Source organism: Panicum hallii, chromosome 3, assembly GCF_002211085.1.
Source record: "Panicum hallii strain FIL2 chromosome 3, PHallii_v3.1, whole genome shotgun sequence".
Classification (NCBI taxonomy): domain Eukaryota; kingdom Viridiplantae; phylum Streptophyta; class Magnoliopsida; order Poales; family Poaceae; genus Panicum; species Panicum hallii.
In genome coordinates, this window is record NC_038044.1 from 36,675,833 (window position 1) to 36,697,192 (window position 21,360).

Below are 21,360 nucleotides of genomic sequence, written 5' to 3' on the forward strand. Positions count from 1 at the left end.
GCTTTCAGGTATGCCGGTTGAGAACCAGGCTGATAGTGCGTCCTGCCCCTTTGCTGTTCCGCTTGGTTGGTCCGTGGAATGGGATCCGTCCCCGGCCAGCATTGACCCCTCGGAGTGACACCATCGACTGGGCTACGCATGGTGCTGCTGATGGCGACATTGTTAGTCGAGTTATCTTTTCGCTATGACTTTGGTCAACGGGTGTTTACCCGTTGCTTTTAAATAATCCTTTGTTTATTTTGCTCCAGTCAGGGCTGGAGAAAACTGGTTTGTATTAATACTACTTACTATGTGATAAAGGCTTGCGCTGTTATGTACCTGGAGTTCATCTTGTATGAGTATAACCTACTCCGATCCTGTGTAACCGTGGTTGTATCGGGCGGTGACCCGACAGACCCATGGGTTGTTCCGTTTGAAGTGCGTTTGAGATCATCTTGTCTTTGTAAATGATGATTAATGCACTTGAACCGGAATAATTCAGACGGTTCTGCCACAGCTGGTATCAGAGCTGTAGGTTTACCTACACTCTGTACAGGATACAGGAGAAATCCAGGGATATTACAGTGCTTAAAAATGATTTTAGAATAAAATTTGGTATAATAAAGAAATTTACAAAAGGCGTTGGATTCGCTAAGGTTGTGTGCCTAGTTCGTAGAGCCCTAAGGGTTAGTTTGGGAACTACCAGGTGACTGCTAGTTACTATACTAGGTTTCTAACTTCCAGCACTACTTCCTGCAAAAATTTACTTTCAAGTACAAGCAACCTTAGAATTGTATAAGTCATCATCCGCCACCAAGGTAAGAAGGTAAGGATCCTCAGCCAACTGAGGGAGCTTGGCCTTCCCGTCGGTGATGCGAACCGAACGCTGTTTCTCAAGCAGTGGCTTACTTGAGATGCTGCCAATGTACCAACTTCGGTTGACTACATTGGGAGTATATGGTTCGGCGCAGGGTATGGCGATCGCTATTCATACCCCCGCATTTTGCGGTACCCCCGTGAATACGTTATTCAATAACGTATGTTAACGTTGTCTGTACGGCGAAAATTGTACAGATGCTGTTTCTATAGTGAACAGTAATGTTTGGGGACGCTTTCATGACGTGCTGGCATGAAAGGTTCATTATTCTACTGTGATTTTCTGCAGGTACACTAACCACGAGTAAAAGACTTGCGCTGTTATGTACCTGGAGTTCATCTTGTATGAGTATAACCTACTCCGATCCTGTGTAACCGTGGTTGTATCGGGCGGTGACCCGACAGACCCATGGGTTGTTCCGTTTGAAGTGCATTTGAGATCATCTTGTCTTTGTAAATGATGATTAATGCACTTGAACCGGAATAATTCAGACGGTTCTGCCACAGCGGCTGGATGGTGCCGAGATGAAGAAGAATTGATTGATGTGAGATTGAGGTTCTGAGGCTTTGACCATGTCTCCCGAACAATTTCAGTACAATATATAGCAAGTGCAGCGGAGTCTAACCCTAAGTTTAGGGACAAATCCAAGATCTGTGAGACAAGGTTAAACGCCCAACGAGATTTTGTTCCTAGTGGGCTCAGATTTTTTTCTGTTACACTGTGAAGGCCTTATCCGAAGAGGTCCCTTCATATTTTGGGCTGGATCTGCCCCTTCTCTGTAACATAAGGATTTTATGCTAAAACATAGAAACTTCCATGATTTTTTTAAAATATAATAGAGCATGGATGTATATAACTCACTTTGCAACTTTATCGCTACCAGAGCTATAACGATACCAAAGCACTTGTGTGGTGAATCAAAAGGCAAAACTTGTGCATACGAATGGGATTGTATGATAGTATTTGTCATTATATTATCATATTGTGATTGCTGTGTAACTCCAGCTTCCACTATAATAGTGTGCTTTGTTTAAAAATACCATATTCATTTATCAACTGCTATATAATGATACAAGTCCTCTGATAGTCAATGCTCTATACTATATTTGGAATTATATGTATATTTTTGAAATATTACAAGCTTATCGCAAAATTGCTTGGTAAAGGATTTCAATATTACAGCATTTGGACATTCTGAAATTGCTACAATCCTAAGAATAAAGATGATACCGTGTTTTAACTTATCAAATTGAGTTTAACGCACTATATGTCATTAAATTCTTATCCTAAAGTATGAGGAATAAACTGAAAAGGAATATGTTAAACTAAAAAGGAAAAATTAAAGGAAAAGGTAGGAGTATGCTTCCACCAATTAGAAAAATCATGATGATGGTAGTGTAGGGGAAAAAAGCCCCTAGTTTATTACCATGAACATTCGCCGATAATTATGTATCATGCCTTTGTCGTTATTGATAATTTTATCATTATTGTTAATGAGTAAAATTTCATATTTTTGAGTTTCTAAGTTGCAAGTTATATTTGTGTCATCCTCTTTTTCTTACCATAAAATGTAGAGATGATACAATTAGCCACTATACAAGCTAATATTAAGTAGCAAGTCCTGTTTCTATTTCTAAAACAAATTAATATTTTTTGTTTATGAACAAAATCATATCAAAGCTAATATTTTAAAATTTAGACTCATATTAGGTTAGTATTATTATAATAGTAGGATGAACAGTCTCCCTTTAGGGTTCACCAGACCATGAGAGGTGGATTTCATGCCCATCCTGACCAGAATGGAAAAACATCTCATGGGTATATGAAAGCTCCTTTCTTATGCAAGGAGATTAGTGCTGATAAACTCTGTATTCCTCCATGCCAACTTTTTACTTAAATACTATGAAGTTCCCCTCCAAATTAAAGTGCTGAAACACATTGATAAGTATAGAAAACACAATCTATGGAATGGAGGGGATATTAACAAGAAAAGCGGCGGTCTAGTAGCTTGGAAACATGACTGCCGACCCAAGAATGAGGGAGCCTTGGTATTATTAATCTCAAAACCCAGAATAAAACCCTTCTCATGAAGTTTCTTCACAAGTTCTATGACAAGGCTGACTTACCTTGGGTGCATCTTACTTGTTCTTGCCTGTACAAGAGCAACACTCTCCCACATGCCCGGCAATCTGATGGATCTTTCTAGTGGAGAGATATAATTGATTTGTCAGAAAACTTCCTAATGATAGCTACCTGCAAAGTTCAGCAACGAAACTCGGTTATTTTCTGAAAGGACTTATGGAATCTTGGTATTTTACAATGGAGATGATATATATCCTCAACTTTTCTCTTATGTGAGATACCCCATTTTAGACTGAATAGAAATTCCAAAGAGGTGAATAGAAATTTTAGACTGACGCTCTTCTCTCAAGCCTCGGCACAATTGTCTCTTATTAATTCCTCTGTAGCTCAAGTGGACAAGAACCCTTTACAGCCTGATGAGTGTGGTCCTATATTTGGAGGTCAACCGGATATACATCAAAAAGAGCTTATAAATTGTTGTCGCTATTTTCTTGTTTGTTCTGTCTTTTATGTCATTTGGGCAAATCTTTTGATCTTCCGCCGTAATTTAGCAGCTGGTTCCTATCACCAGCCCTTCTATGATCCGAACATGACATTGCTACTACAAATTTAAATTTTCCTCTTATTGGGAATTCTGTCTAGGATTACCAACAACAGTAGAGTTGTTGGCTTTTCTAAAACTGTCTGAACAGAAAAAATGAAAAGACAACCAATTCTCATGTTGTATCTGCCATAGTGCTCCTTCGGAATGCTTAAGAGATGAATTGCGAAGTGGTTCAGGAATCTAGCTCTCATATACCTCTAGTGTGCATCAACATTTGGGTACCACAACTCCTCGGCGGCTCAAATTCACAAAAGGAACATGACAATGACGTAGTTAAGCAGCGTGTCATGGGTCGTGGGTAGTCAAATTTGCAGCATTTCATTTCTTATAATATGTTAGAAAGACAACAGATCCAATAGTCACTGTAAATTCAAATATACTATTGTCTATAAATTGAAGAGAAATAAAGATTGTCAACGGGGATTATCGTCAGTATCTTCCTATTATTCCGTACCTCTGCTAAAGAACCTGTACTAGAGATACAGTTGAGCTTCATATTGTTCATACCAATTTATTATCTCCTAAATTCTTCCATGTCTGTAACTATTTAAACAACTACCCCATACCAGTTAAAAAAGAAATCAAAAGAATAAAAGAATGACAGCCTAAGAGAACGAAAGCAAGTCAAAAGGTCCATTACATAGCTCAGTACCAATTCATGGATGGATCTAGATTAGGAGACACCATGGCTGGATTCTTATCGTTCCTAGAGCTAAGGAAGAGGATAGTGGCAATCTTGAAGGGGCTCTTGTACATATCAACAATGCCCAGATCTTAGCGCCCCGGGAGTGGTAGATGGGGCATGCCCAGATCTCAATAGCTCTAGAGTGGAGCAAGGAGATAGAGCTAGCATCTCACTGTCCCTAGAGAAGAGGAAAGGGATGGAGCCCCAATCTCACCATCCCAGAAGCCTAGAGTCGAAGAAGGGGCAGTGCTATGGCATTGGTTGACCGATGAGGCAAGCGACAATAGCGGCCTTGGGAACATTGTCCCATGGGAGTTGCAACTGCCTGGCTGCCTGCACTACTAGAAAAAAGGCCATCAGTACCAGGTCAAAAGCCCGTTAGTACTAGTTTCACAACCGGTACTGAACAATCGATACTAAAAGTCTCGGCCATCAGTACCAGGTCATGCCACCAACCGATACCAAAGCATAAAACATCAAAAAAAAATCTCAAATCCAGGAAGAGAAAAAAGTTTTAGTATGGACCGATAGCATGTTTTCTAGTACTGTTGGCTGAGGCAAAATTCTGACCCGCGTGACTCTCCGTCCTCACGAGGCATAGAAGCGCCATGCAAAATGTTGGACCAAGTTCATTTTAATACAAAAATGGGGCAACTGGTATGCCATGCTCACACATCCCGAGGCAATAGATTTATGATAGAAAATTTGCATGCCCGAGCTAGTGCCTCTGGGATACATTTACCCCTCTCCAACTGAAAGGACCTTGATGTCGCCTGGGGGGAGGTGAATAGGCTTTTTGCAAATTACAACACTAATTTCAACTTTCAGCACCACAGACCGGTCAGACCGGTTGGGTTGACCGGTCAGACCGGTCCAAGACAGCGAATACACGAAAAATAGAGAAACTTCCCTTCTTGAGCTCTAACACAAACCAAACTTGGTGAAGTGCTTCTGTGGATGATTTCTAATGTTTTCAACTAGTCCTGCACACAGGACAAGAACAACCAAGTAATCGATACGGAATTAACAAGTAAGTTCGAGAGAGTGAAGAATCGAGACAAACCAAATGTACACATAAGGATTTGTTTCCCAAAGTTTAGATTCACTGCTATGAATCCTATGTCTCCATAGAGGAGCTCGATGGGTTTGAGTCTCCTTCAACTTGGTCCCTTGAGTTTTCTCTATTTCAACCACTCCTCGTTTCCACTAGATGTGATCTTTTTCCTTGCGGAGGTAATATCCTGACCTTCACAAACTTGCCGCTGCTCACCACAAGCTTGGGAGCTAGCCGGTGATGCCTAGCTGCCTAGAAGGCTTCACCTCTAGGAGTAATAAATGCTTCATGAGTTGCCTTGACGTCAACCACAAGTGCTCAACCTATGGAATGCTCTCTAGTGCTCTCACACACTCAATCTCTCAACCCAACTCAAAGATTTGTAACCTAGTTAGCACAACTCACAGAGAGAGGTTGGGGAGAGCTTGTTGGTAAGAGAAATGGCTTTGGGAAGCTCAGGATGCAAAATAAACCAGCAGCACACAAAGGAGGGGGCCAAAGGCTATAAATACCCAACTTCCCAAAACTAGCCGTTGTTCTGTCAGAGGCCGACCGATCAGACTAGTGTGACCGACCGGTCAGACTTGTTTTCAAACTCAACTAGCAGTTAGATCAGACTGGTGTGACCGACCGGTCAGACTTGTTTTCAAACTCAACTAGCAGTTAGTACTCAGACCGATTAGATCGGTCCCTCACACCAGTCAGACCGATGTGAGCCAGAGCAGAGACACCACCAAGACAGAGAGTTTCACCTGGTGAACCAACCAAAAAATTGGTCGAATAGGTTTCTCACATTTAATAACCAGGAGTTTCTTTCAAGGATTCTCACTTGGGTAAACCTATGAGCACTTTGGGTGTTGTCAATCAACCAATGTTGTATCTCTCTTGATAGTATGACATTTCTATACTCAAGATCAAATATGAAATCTAATTCAACTGCTTGAGCTTGAATTACTTAGTTCTTGCCATACTTTAGCTTTCTCAAACTTGGGACCAACATTGCTTATCATCTCCAGCACTTCCAACTTGATCTAGTGAGTTAGAAATTTTCATGATCAATAATGCTCATCTTGATCTCTAAGTCACTTGACCATATGAGTTGATAATGATTAGATGCTTCACATTGCTTAGCTCTTCCAAGACTTGACTTGATGCTTCAAATCCTTCAAGTACTAGCCACTTCACCCTAGCAAAGATATCATGATCCAAGTCGTCACTTGACCACACTTTGCTTAGTTCCTCGTTGCATAGTCCCTTGCTTGATTCCTTCATCCTATCTTGCCTTCATTGAGCTTAGCTTTGTTATATCATCAATGATGAATATCCAATCTTAAATTCATGTTTTCATATACTTATCTTTCTCTTGCAATCATATATATGTAGCAAACTATTTTTCATGATGCCAAGCCATAGATAGAAACCACTATAGATATCCATAACAATTTGTTTCTATTTCCCATTGCATATTGCTTGTCATTCTTCGATATATCTCTTTATTTGATTGTATAACAATTGGCCATCATCATAATTAATCCAGAAATAAATTCTTGCTGAACAACTCTTTAACAAAAAATACGTTAGTCCTTTAATCGTTTTGTCATTCCATTCATGAAAACTTATTAGGGGCCTAGATGCATTTTCACAAACCCCCGCTGCCCCCACCCCTGCTGAAATCCTCGTCACGGCAGCAATCATCCCTCCTCTGGATGCTGGAGTGGCACGTGAAGAACAACCCTGGCGCCCTATGCTCATCATGTCTCTGGAAGTCCAGACCTTGTTTCAGCTCCCTACCATGTCCAGCGCCATTGAGGACCAGGAAAGCTCCTCAGGGTTCAACTTGGTGTCCATTTCTTCGTGGACATCATCATCACAATGTGCTGGTGTATTTGGATGCAGCCTAACGATTTCAAGAAGGAATTTATCTTAGTTACCATAAGGGCAAAGCCTAGAAATAGATCCGCAATGTCTGAATTCGAATGCCTAGCCATTCGAATGGCTAGAAGCCTTATTGTAATTTTTCTTATCTTCTTCTTTTCCTTTTTTGTGCTGTGATGTGCTCAGCTAATACTCTGAACTTCTTTATTTTTCTTCTAATATATATCCAGTAGGGGAGAACCCCTCCTGTTTTATAAAAAGAACGCTTCATGAGGCACTTGAAGGCGTTTTTCCAGCCTGCCACAGACTTGGTCGGGGTGTGGCCGGCGCATGCGCATGCAGGTAGTGCAGCGTGGTCTGCTCCGTCGCTGGACAGGCATGCTCCATGGCGCCATAGTCGTCGATATGGCCAGGCGATGCATGAGCACATGCAGTTGGCGCACCACTCCTCAGTGGCGTATCCAGGTTTTGGAGCTAGAGTGGTTCAATGAGGCAATTTTTATTCATATGATCATATCTAATGTGCGAGCTTACAGTGCAATCGCGCACATTCACACAACAATCTACAAATTTGCTAGAATCCTAGTTTCCTATTATGGCTATCAATTTTCAAATTTGCGAGCAGTTGGAGCTAGCTCGTTAGGCTGCAAGCCGTCAGTTCAACCAGAAAAATCACGAGATGGGAGTGGCCAAAGACAAGCAATGATTCTCACTTCCCCACTACAAGCATTGTTTTTTTTAAAAAAATGCTAGCATTGGCATGCAGAAAATCAATGGGAAAAATATCTACAATTGGATCCCAAGCCTCACAAGATGAAACAGAGGGCCACCTATCGATCTGCATCCTCACCCGAGGGCCTGATATGATGAGCAAAATCAGATAAAAGTACAAAACGAATGAGGTGAAGGTTTGCACTTGCACCAGTGAACGGAAAGGTGAGGGACAGGGGCTAACGTTCAATCACTCCTAGAAAACATAGTAGTAATACCGGGCATATGGTGTGTTCAGTACCGGTCGGGCTGACCGGTACCGGCTAGTCGGGTAGTAGATGAAGGACCGTTTAGTACCGGTTGCAACAACCGATACTAGACACGTCACCAAAAAAAAGAAAAAATTATTACCAACAACCAGTACAAGTCACGTGAATTTTTCACACGTAATGCGCGGGTGCGGTCACGAGGATTCGAACCTACGTAGGCCTCGCGTAGCTTTCTTACCATCCTATCAACGCACCACATATTACTAGGTGGGAGATATTTTCCTTTTGAAGTAACCCGTGGAGGACCATTTAGTACCGGATCAAGACACCGACCGGTAACTAAAGCGACATTTAGTACTGGGTGGTGTCATTGACCGGTATTAAATAGACGTGCCATTTTAGTACCGGGCCAAAACACCACCCGGTACTAAAAGGTAATATTTAGTACCGGAAAGTTTTTTGGTCCGGTACTAAAATAGCTCCGTGTTAGATTTAGTATCGGATCAAAATGTATCTGGTACTAGCGTGCGCGATGAAAGGTTATTTTTCCTGTAGTGAATGGAAGCGCACGGGAGAGAAGCCAGGAGGGCCACTGAGAGACAGCAATCGAGAGGGTTACAGACTTACAGGAAAGAGGAGATAGGTAAGGGGTACTTGAGCTGGATGTTATAGGGTGGGCCGTGGTCCACCGACCCACCCCCTAGATCTGTCCATGCCACTCCTCGCGACCTCCCCGCCTCCGCTGCCAGTGTTGAGCAGCAGGGAGCTCACGTGCTGCAAGGACGACGGTATGCGAGTAATGCGTATCTCGCTAGCAGGCCGAAAAGAAGCTAGCTGAGCGTGTTTGCGGGTTATGCGAGTCATGCTTATCTGCCGCAAAGCCCATGGGATGCTAATTAGTGGACAGCCACAAACCCGCTTGATTAACTTGTGGCGAGCATGGTGGCCCTCGGCTGTCCTCAACCTGCCTCACCTGCATTCCATGGATCAACATAGACGTGATTTTGAGTCTTTGCTGCAAGTTCCCAAAGATATGGTGATCTCACACACTACCCACATCAGCGTACAATGGATTCCCAATCGTACCTGACTTCATAAAGTGAAACCAAGATGTTCCTGAATTTTCGTACATGTGTATCCTGCTACTCATTCCCCACTGTAAAAAAAGGTACATATATATGGAAAATACTTGCCATGATCTTTGTGATAATTTCAATGCCTCCACCATCAGATCATGATAAAAGTTTCCAGTGTCTTCAATATAACATTTTTGGAACGTCTGAAGCTCAGAACTTCATGGTGATGGTAGCGATTTGTCAAGTTGTACTAAACAATGATAGAATTTTGCACCGTTGATACATTATTTACTGCTGCATTAAGGACATGTTCCACATATCTAGTTTTGATTTTACAGAAAATTAATGAACCATAAATATGCCATGAACTCAATCATGGCAATCATATGTTTGATGGGCTGCCCTCTGAAATCAGGTCATGACTCACGAATGATTCATAAGTTGGAGGGCAGCAACATTTTCTTTCTATTACTAGCTAACACAGTACAAATGTAGTGCTTCAAATGGAAAATGTAAATTAAATGGTAATCTGTTTCTAATAAACTAGATTTTGTAACATTCTATAGTTTTTCCAAGAAGAGCTTGAAGTGTGTTTGGTATTGTGAAAGGATTTATGTTTAATAAACTAACCTCGAAACAGTTTTGTAAAATGATCAGGGAGCAGCTAATCACGCAACAAAGGCAACTTGCTTTGGCTGAGTCTCTCCACGTGAATGGCAGAAGCACCTTTCCATATGATTTCGATTCAAATCTACGTGTCCCGGTACCTCCCGTTCCATATAATGATTAGGGAACTATAGATAATTGTTCTCAACTCGATCAACGCAGGACCATTAAAATCCAACATCACAACTATATGGAGTCCGCATATGACCGTTCAAAGATCTCAATGCTAATGTTGTAGCGAGGCAGGAGTGGAAGCTAGAGTTCAAATAAAGAGGCAATAAGATAAGTGTAACTGCTGGTATACCCTGCAGATTGTGGCAGTAGTAGTTGTAGGATAATAAGTAGTGTGGTAATAACTTTGAAGGATAATAAGTTCATTCAAAATAAGTTCATTCAAACTAGTACTAGTGTGGTAACTTGACTTCAAACAATAGCAATGAGCATCCGTTCCATTCAGTCGCCCACATGGAAGTGTTCAGACCCTATAGATTAAAGCGAAGATTAGTAAATGAAATTGTATGTCGGTGTCCCTGGTGAGGTGCCTATGCAACGTTATTAATTATTTGTAGTTGCTTTCATTTTTCTTATTACCTTGCGATAGTGATCAATATGGTATACTAAGGAGTATCTAATAACTTTTTTTAGTAGTTCATGAAATTTACAAGGAACGAAATGTGAGAATTACACCTTGATTTCTTCTCCTAGCCTGCGGTGCCAAGTGATAACTCTATAGACTGAATTTATGAAGGGGTCGTATCACTGACCAAACAATTTGAAATCAAAGTGGTTCATATATAGACTGAATTTGAAATCTCTGAAGGTATAATAAATCTCTGACCAAACAATTTGAAATCAAAGTGGTTCATATATAGACTGAATTTATGAAGGGGTCGTATCACTGCGCGGCATCTTTGTGGGAGTTCACACTGGCTCGTGATAACTCTATATTTAGTATTTTCATGTCCTGACTTGTACCATTGACAATACCAATTGTGGACATTAAGATGTCTAAAGGGAAGAGGAGTCTTCTACACTTGACAATTATCATCTTTGTAAGAAATCACATCTGCAGATCTGCTAGCAGTTCGTTGTGATGACTACAGGATAATCCGAGGAGGGATATGATGTGATACTCTCTCGCACTCTTGGTTCTAGATATCTTTCATACCTTCGTGCCGAAATGCTGATTGATATATGTGATTTGTAACCGGAACTGTGGAAGATAGTCCGGCTCCTACATATCAGTCTGTTGGGTGACTTGTATGCCTAAACGCTGATACTAGTCCTAAAGCAAGATAGAAGATGTTGGCAAAATCCATGTCTTTGAAGGCTGGATGAAGTCGATTCCATCGCAGCATCGAGTGTCCCGGGGCCTCCCATGCCAGACTATAGATAGGCAGATGATATGAACAAGAATAATAGAGGAACATCCTCATCCTAGCAGTTCATACAGAAATCGTTGTAGAGCAGAATAACATCTTCAAGGGTTCTCAGCTTATGACAGGATTTTCCTTTTGTATTTCTCATATACATAGTAATCTCATCTCCACAGCTTATGATGGGAAGAAGAGGAGGAATTTCTCTATCTTAATAATTTTTATATAAAGCGACAATCCTCATACTAAGTAATCTCATCTCCACACATGAACTTATGATGGGAAGAAGAGGAGGAATCATGTCTCTTTCAGGATACAATAGAGCCTTCTACTTTTTAGCTACACAAAGAGATAAAGAAGGGGATGGAATCCCTTCCTTTTTTTTGAATATTCAAATATAGGGTAGAGAACCGAATTGCGTGTACCTCACCTAATAAGGTTCCTTGCGGTGGAACTTGTCCACCTAGGTACAAGTTCTCGACTCGGCACAGGTTCAAATTCTCGACTTGGCACAAGTGTTTGCATTTTTCAAGATTTATTTCAAGATTTAATCAGCGTTATTCTTTCAGTGGTAGCCGACGTGCCCATCAATAACGTTGCATATATGGTGACTTCGTCAATCTGAAGATCTACCGGCTCAGTCTTTCAGTACTCATATGTGTAGGGTTGCGTGTGAGTATTCATAAGGGTGAGTGTACACGCATGTGAGAGTCCACATTTGTGTTTCCTAAAAAGAAAAGTGGGGGCAGAGAAAGCAAGGATAGGGTATGTCAATCAATTTGGTAGTGTGACAAAATAAGAATGCCCGTGAGGCTGATACCACAACAATGTTAGTGGAGCACTACTAGAAAATGGTCTATCGGTACCAGCACGTTAGTGCCGGTCAAGTACGAGCCGGCACTAACGTGCATCAACAGTGTTAGGCGGGCACATTAGTGCCGGCTAGAGATACCAGCCGGCACAACGTGCCATCCCCCCAACTGTCACACGGCTGCCACAACGGTCGAAACGCACGTTAGTGCCGGTCGGCATATCTAGCCGGCACTAACTTGGTCAATTACAAGTTAGTGCCGGCTGTCAGCTACACAATATGTTCCCTTCCGAGAGGTTCATGGCAGTATTGAAGAAGTACGTGCGTAAACGTTCTCGCCCAGAAGGATGCATTGCTAAGGGCTATGGAACCAAGGAGGTCATTGAGTTTTGCGTTGACTATCTTCCTGATCTCAATCCGATTGGGCTCCCCGTGTCACACCATGAGGGGCGACTAAAGGGAAAAGGCACACTAGGAAAGAAATGTAATGTGCACATCCCTTGTAGTGAATTCAGCCAAGCAAACTTCACGATTCTTCAGAATTCATCCAAGGTGGCTCCATATATTGATGAGCACATGAATATTATACAGTCTAAAAATCCACAAAAGAATCTTTCTTGGATTACACGCCAACATATAAAAACTTTTGACGGCTGGTTCAGACGAAAATTATTGGGCAACAACACAGTTGATCAAGAACTTCAATGGCTGGCTAGGGGACCATCAATCACTGTCCAGCAATACCAAGGGTACGAAATCAATGGGTATACATTTTATACGAGAGCTCAAGACAAAAAAAGCACCAACCAAAACAGTGGTGTCCGTATGTGTATAGTAAACAGTAATGGAGAAAAGAACAACTACTATGGTGTCATAGAGGAGATATGGGAACTTGAATATGAACCCATAGTTGTCCCTTTATTTCGTTGCGAATGGGTGGCTGGAGGAGGCGTAACGAAGGACCGGTATGGGATGACCATAGTTGACTTTAAAAAGATTGGATATAAAGATGAACCATTTGTTCTAGCCAAGGATGTGACATAAGTGTTCTATGTGAAGGACATGTCGAGCAAACCGAAGAAGAAGTCAGATAAGACGCCTGAAGCAGACAAGGCTGGAAATGAGCCGAAACGGCACATAGTTCTTCCAGGAAAAAGAAAAGTTGTTGGAGTTAAGGATATTTCGGAAAATTCGGAAGATTATGACCAGATTGATGACCTTCCTCCATTCTCAGTTGACGTTGACCCTACCATCCTCTTAGCCAAAGAGGGCACACCTTACTTATGATGTGATCACGCTCAAGGCACTTTCGTCAAAAGGAAGATTATCAATGTTCCAGTAGATAATGATAATGAGTAGTAGTTTTATATAAATTATGTATTGAATTCTCTCAATCAGTGATGTAATGTAACGCACCGCATCGTATTTATCTCAATTCTTGATACTATTTCTCCAATGATGACATAATATCATCTTCAGATAATATTATATTTTTGCACGGTATAAATATTATTTACATTCACTAATTTTGCATTACTAGAAGCATTGAAACATTAAATTACAAACAAATAATCAAGTAATATGCAAATTGATTATATCATTGTATAGGCCACTATTGAAAAGTTTTTTGAAGAATTTTGCATGCATCAAAATAAAATGTTTTCGATTTATTATCAATAACAGAAACATATACACATATAAACCCTTTACGCTACACATAATTGATAATGGTTGCATATTCGTTAATTTACTTGAATTACTATTATTATTGTGTACATATAATTACTATAATTATTGTGTAGCTAAAAATAAGATATAAATTTTTGTTATATTATTCTAATTATTAAGCCTATGTTGAATAAATTTATAAATACTACAAATTTAGTGTAAATGGGAACTGGCGTGGCCAGTTCCCGCGCGCCAATTCCCGCGCGGATGGTACACGTTAGTGCCGGCTGGGAACACCAGCCGGCACTAAATTGAGCACGTTAGTGCCGGGTGGTAATACCAGCCGGCACTAACTTGTCCATCTGATGTCACTTGGGCGCGTTAGTGCCGGCTGGTAATGTCAGCCGGCACTAACCGCGCCATCCCCCCAACAAATTAGCTCCTTCGCCCATTCAGATCGACGTTGCCCCCAACTTACCAGCCGCCCCGACCCTCGCGCCATTGCTGCCGCCGCCCGAAGCTCCAGCCGCCGCTCACCTCGTCGTCCTTGCGCCATTGCTGCCGCTGCTCGAAGCTCCGGCCGCCGCGCACCTAATCGTCCTCGCGCCATTGCTGCCGCCGCCCGAAGCTCCGGCCGCCGCGCACCTCGTCGTCCTCGCGCCATTGCTGCCGCCGCCCGAAGCTCCGGCCGCCGCGCACCTCGTCGTCCTCACGCGCGGCCAGTTCCGCGCAGCCCGGCCGCCCGGCTGCCCCTGCCGCCTCGGGGTCCTCGCGCCACTGCTCCGCGTCCTCACGCCATTGTTGCCGCCGCCCGAAGCTCCGGCCGCCGCGCACCTCGTCGTCCTCGCGCGCGGCCCGTTCCCTGGAGCCCGGCCGCCCGGCTGCCCCTGCCGCCTCGAGGTCGTCCTCGCGCCACTGCTCCGCGTCCTCGCGCCATTGCTGCCGCAGCAGCGATGAGCACCTTGTCCTCTACGAAGTTAAATCATCTTGATCTATGGAGTAAATCAGTACATAGTGCTGTAGAGACGTGAGTATGATTAGCAGATGGCCCTTCCCTTGCCAATCCAAGCAGGACATTGGAAGCTTTGAAGTCACGATATATGACACAAAATTTTACTACACAATGGCATAAAACCAAAATAGTATGCCTTGTTTGATGATTCAAGAATTTCTTTTTCTCAATCTTTAACCCTTTATGTTGTTTGTTTATTACTCTCCTATTCTGCTCATCCAAATAACATCAGTTAAAGCACATGCCAGCTCTTTGACAGCTGATAATTCATCGGAGTACTGTCAGTGACCAATTATGCTGAGGGTTAGTCATCGAGCATAATAAATTCTCCAAGTTATCCTGGGCACAAAGTAAAATCATGGAACATATTTCTTTATCGAGAGACAAGTATTGTATTCCTCCTTAGGTACTATTAGAAATGAAAACCAACAGAAGTTGTTTCATATATATGACACTGTCTAAATGTTCATCTCGGTCACGGCCTTCAACACATGACAAGTGGCATTGCTAATCCAAATATACCCTTCTACTAACGATCCTATTAAAAATCATCCACATTCATTAAGTTTTTAGTTCTTAAATAGTTGGGAAAGGGTGCCTTAAATTTTTAAAATTCATTAAGAACAAATTAGCCTGTCCTAAAACTCCAATCAAACTTATGATGCTGACATGTGTGTCCAAAGAAATAAACCTTAAAACACTTTGTATATATAGCAAATGTCTGCAATTATATGCCTAGTTTTTTTACGGTTAGCTTAGTGCTTACCTACGGCCATCTTTGCTGCCAGGGAGAATATGGGTTGGCATGTTCCTTCTTTCCCGTCGCCTTTCATTCCGGGTTTACATAGACAGTCATACCCTAAAAGCCTGTTCTTGCATATCCCATCACTCGAGCAAGGATACAAATCAGGGCGCTTGCATTCGTCGATGTCTGGACACAAAACAAAGGTGCTTATAGCTAGGTTAATCCAACTCATTATTTGTTTCTTTCAAGTGATCCTCACCGCCTAAGTGGCATAGACTTCAGGTTCTTCTTCACTTGTTTTCTCCTCCAGTGGACTGACATTAATCTTCCCTACCACTGGCATGGTTTGTTATTTGCTTGGCTGCCGCATTTCGGAACTAAGGACAACATTCAGACCTGTTCTGACAAAAACCATAGGTGTTTTATCTGTATTTCTAGCAAATTAGATAGTAGTTCCAGCTGTCCTTATATAGCTTTCGTAAGCAGCAAGTAAAATAGTTCATTTCTAAAAGCTACAATGATTATTTGTTGTTCTATGCAAAAAGCAAAACAGCGATTTAGTTTCTCTTTTTCATCTGAATTTATTTCGTACACGTCTATAGTCTTTTTCCCTTTCAAATACCCTAGTTCCTTTCAAGTTAAGCAGTATGACTCACATGTTGAATATTTGATCAATAAATTCTCCACGTCGTGATGTTTTTATATATGCCATTAGTATAAAATTGATTTGACCAATGTTAACGACCCCTTCCTCGCGTAACCATGTGCATAGGCACATATCTTTGGTGAAGTCTCTCTGACAGCTCAGGCCATCAGGGCAAACCACCTAATTATCTTACTTGTTTTTTGAGCAAGAGATTCTCATCTTTTCATCCGCTTTACTAGTTCATTTTTATTACCTATCAAATCAGCACTTGTACTGAACACATATCAGTCATTTTTTATACGTATCTAGTTCATATTTGTTCTTATGATAAGATTTCTAAGGCTCTTAATTTTGCAAGCTCCTATTGTATATGTACTGAACACATAAAGCTTGGATATGGTTCAACTTATGAGTAGTTAGTTTGTTTCTAAGTTGTAACATACTTTATGGAGTTTTGTGTTTCGATGGATTCACACTGGCTGGTGACTGCTAGTTCCGCGCAGCCCGGCCGCCCGGCTGCCCCTGCCACCTCGAGGTCCTCGCGCCATTGCTGCGGCGCCCGAAGCTCCGGCCCCCACCGTCGACCCCTCCCTCCGGACCTCCTCCTCGCCCTCCGAAGAATCTGCTGAAGAAGGTTTATATCTGCATTTGCTTGATCTTCTCAACTTTGATCATTAGTAGATGGGTTATATTCTTCGGTCAATGCTTGATGTAAAATTTATGTCTGATCTATGAGTTGTATGACATATTATGTGTGGTCAATGCTTGATGTACGTGTAATGCTCAATGCTAATCCATGTTAGAACACCATTTCTATAATTCAAATGTCAATATGGGTACGTGGGGTTTAATGTGTTGGTTTCAGTTGATATCATCAAGCATCACGCTGCTGGAAGGTCTGTTGATTTTTTATTTTATTTTTTCTTTTTTCATTGGGATATGATTACAGAGGCTATTCTTTCATTTATGTGACATTGTGTCTAATTATAATATGTGTTCCTTGTACTCTGTGTATTACTGTAATTTTTTTTCATCGCCCGTAGCAATGCACGGGTATGAACCTAGTTGCAGTTAAACTTATAATTAATATATTTGACTTTGATAAAATCTAAAAATTGCTATAGTTTGGGACAAAGGTATAGCATATCATAATTAAAAAATGCATGTATGACACCTTGATGTCGAAATGTTAAGACTGAAACCTTGCAAATACATACATTTTATTAGTACTAGAAAATACTTAATGTTTTTTTTATTGTTTCGGGTAGTGGAAATGGATCCTACGGACAACCAAGACGAGATAATGCACGAGCTCATTTGTGGTAGTACTGGGCAAATAGCACCAGAGTTTCATGAGGACGAGAATGATGGCAGCCAATTTTTAAACTTGCATTATCATGGCGACGAGGAGCAAGATATTAGTGGGGAGGAAGAAGAAAATTTCGAGGAAGCCGAGGTATGAAATTTAGTGATTCTTCCAGGCATCAGGATAAACGTTTTGTCAATACCTGCCGCGACGTCCACTAGTTGCTAGCAACCCGCTTGATAAATTTGCGATTCTTTCAGGCATCAGGATCGATGAAGCCTAAACGGAAACGTGGCTCCAAGAGGAAGATGGTAGGATGTACGACCATCATGGAGATCAACGAAGCAACCGGCGAGCCACTAGCCCCTGGTCAAATTAAGACGACCATTGTAAATCAATTGGGATATCTTGTTAGGGAGAACATCCCCACAAAGTACAAGCTTTGGAAGAGAAATAAAGTCTCTGATCGACCTGAAGATATTGTGCCAGATTCAGAGAAAGATTTGTTATGGAAAGAGGTGTCGTTGCACTTCAACTTTCCCCCAGGCAAAGCTGACAAAGTAAAGGGATGGGCATTTAAGAAGATGGCAATTCAGTTCGCCTCGTTCAAGAAAAAATTGGTGGCAAACTTTGTCAACAAGGGCCTCACACCAGATTTTGATAAAGTCTGGAAGAAGCAATGAGAGTGGTGGAATGAATTCGTGAATTACAAGCACAGTGCTGACAGCATGGCAGCATCGATTCAAGGCAAAATGAATGCTAGCAAAAAGACAAACTTCCATAGACTTGGGCCTGGTGGTTATAAGGTTGCTGTTCCGAAATAGGAAAAGATGGAAAATAATTTAATTGCAAAAGGAATCATACCGCAGACCTTGAGTTGGCCCAAACGAGCAAGGTATTACTTCTATGCTCATGGAGGCACACTAGACCCCGACACTGGAATGTTTGTGACTAGCGACGTACTAAGAGAGGCTGCCCAAACACTTGACGACGCAATGAGGCGTACGGAACAAGGAACCTTCCAGCCCAACAGAGAGAATGACGAGCCGACATACGCTCTTGGGAATGCGGAACACACTGGACGGACCCGAGGCGTGGGCGTAGTTCCATGGAAATATGGCTTTTCCGGAGATCTTGAAACCTACCGAAGCCGATGCAGAAGCAAGGCAGTAGTGGCAGAGAAGATCTGTAGCCTAGAAAACCGGATAATGTCACTTGAGGCAGCAGTTGGGAAACGCTCGGACCAACCAGCTGCCAATGTGGAGTTCAGCACCCCTTCTCAGCGTCGTAGCAGTGTTGCTTCCACAGAGCACCCTACTTTGGGTGCCGACAGGACGAGGGACCCCATCGACGACATTGCCGTTAGGACCCAATGTGAGCTTCTGGTTCTTTATGGGAAAAAGCTCAAAGTTTGTGCTGAGGGTTATGCGGAAGTCCAAGAAGAAGGCAGGACAATACATTGCCAGCCAATTCCTGAAGGATTGCCAGAGTCTTTGTTGACCAAATTACTGAAGAACGCTGGGAAGACTTGGACCTCCCGATCCCTATAGGTCCTGAAGAAACAGAACTACAACATGCCGTACACACATGGATTGCGTGGCCAAAGCGCGACATAAGATTGGTGCAAGCAGCCACAGATTCCGCTCGGTGCTCAAGGCAAAGATCACCAACGCCACTTGATGACAGGAATCCTAGTGTTGGCCCACCTTCTCCACCGCCTGCACGGGACCCCAGCATGGATCCGCCATCACCAGCCACACAAAGCGAGCCAATTTCAGCATCATCACCAGCCGCACAACAGAATCAGAGTCAGCGATAGAAGGCATACACGGTACCTTCGGTCCAGCCATCTCATAAGCAGCAAAGAAAGAAGAAAGCGAAGGCTCCAGAAGAGAAAGAGGCAGAAGAATCATTTGAAACCTTCTTGCTGAAGCGCAAGCTACTGAGGGAAGCTGCGAACAAGAAGCCAGAAATAGATCCGGTTGCGAAGGCACACTTCATTAAACACTTCATTAAAGATCCCACCAAGGAGAAAGAAAGGGAGTCGGATTATGATCGGCAGATCAGAAAGTGTTACAGCAACCCCAAGAATCGACGGATCAATGCAAAGACCGTTCCCCAGCTCGGAGAGCAGTCCAAACAATCGATCCCTCCGTTGATAGTGCCGCGTGAAGAATGTCCTGATGAATCAAGAGATCCGTTGACCATGGCTGGGATGATAATGCAAACTGATCTAACAAGGGCTCAGTTGCTTGGGGAGGCCCTACAGAATGCCCGTGGCAGGAAAAAGTTTGTACTTGGTGAACCTTTGATATGGCCAGAATTGCTACCATTCCTACCAACGAGAATGGCCGAGTTACACAAATGGTATGCCGTGCAATCTAGAGCTAATGAATTAGAGATGTTCCCAGCCCGGATTAAAGATGAGCATTTCTGGCGGGGGGCAGGTGAAGTATATATCGAGTTTGAAGCACTTTACGATTTATACCATCAAGATGCCCTTGACAAGTCCCTCGTGAGTGTATGGTGCATGTGAGTATTGTCTCTTGTTTCATTATTTTTAGCCTTGTGTGTTGACTGATCCCCGTTTTTCTTGTGTCCCGTAGGTCAAAAATTCAAATTTGCCGAAAAAAGAACTTCCATAACGTCGGGTTCTTCGACCCCGATATTATACACGAGAAAACGGTAGAGCAAAACCCTGAAGAAATAGTTAATATTATATACAGGGGGTTGCGTAAGAATAGCATGTGTCCCTTCATTCTCTTGCCATACAACCATCAGTGAGTCGTTCTTTGTTAGCCTCTTTTTTTCAATCCCTTCGTATTAATAATACTATTTAATAACTATTTTAATCAAGATTAATTGGTTATGCGTATGTATATGCACAGCTTTCATTAGATATTGCTTTGTATTCGGATTGACGAGCACAAGGTCTTGGTGTACGACTCGTTAAGGCAAGATAAATCAAAGTACCAAGATCTCATCGAGGTGGTAAATACTGCATGGCGTCGCTACCTCCGCAAACACATAGGCTTGCCCATAGGTGAAATCGAGCCTCTTTGTTGGGTGACTGATTTTCCGGTATGAATATACTCTCGCTACTAATATCATTCGCAATAAACATCAGAAAAATTCTATATCTTAACCCACATTTGTCCATAGTGTTGGAGACAGGGACAAGGAAACAACTTATGTGGATACTACGTATGCGAGTGGATCAACACTTTTGCAAGTGAAAAAGGGCAAATGACAGTGGAAGCATTCAATGTACGTGAGCACAATCACATCTGCTCATCATTTTAATTCATTATCTTTTATTCTCATGTTTTTTTCGAAAAATGTGACAGCGTTGGCGGATGAAAGAAGAACTCATTGAAATGGCTCGGATTAGGGCAATTCAAGAAGCTATATGCGGATTCCTGCTCGATGAAGTCATAAATTCTAAGGGCAAATTTTATGGCGATGTCCGTACAAGCGTCGCCGAAAAAGATCCGACAACGGGGAAACTGATAAATTACTATAGTTGATATGATGCTCTTAATAATTTGTAATATCTCAAGTACTTTTAAACTCCTAAGTGTTCCATACATGATGAATATATATATAATATTAGTGTAATATGCTGTCCTAATATTACTGTGCAATGCAAAAAGTACGATTATGTAGTCGCATATGGTAGAAATACGCATAGCCATACGTATAAAAACGAAAAACAAAAGATAAATAAGAAAAAAGATTTAGTGCCGGCCAGTTATACCAGCCGGCACTAACCTTGCTGCCAGGAGCCGGGCCGGGTCGGGCACGTTAGTGCCGGCTAGAATAACGGACCGGCACTAACACGCGTCATTTAGTGCCGGTCAATATAGCCGGCACTAACGACTGTCACGTTAGTGCCGGCCATTTAGTGCCGGTCACAGG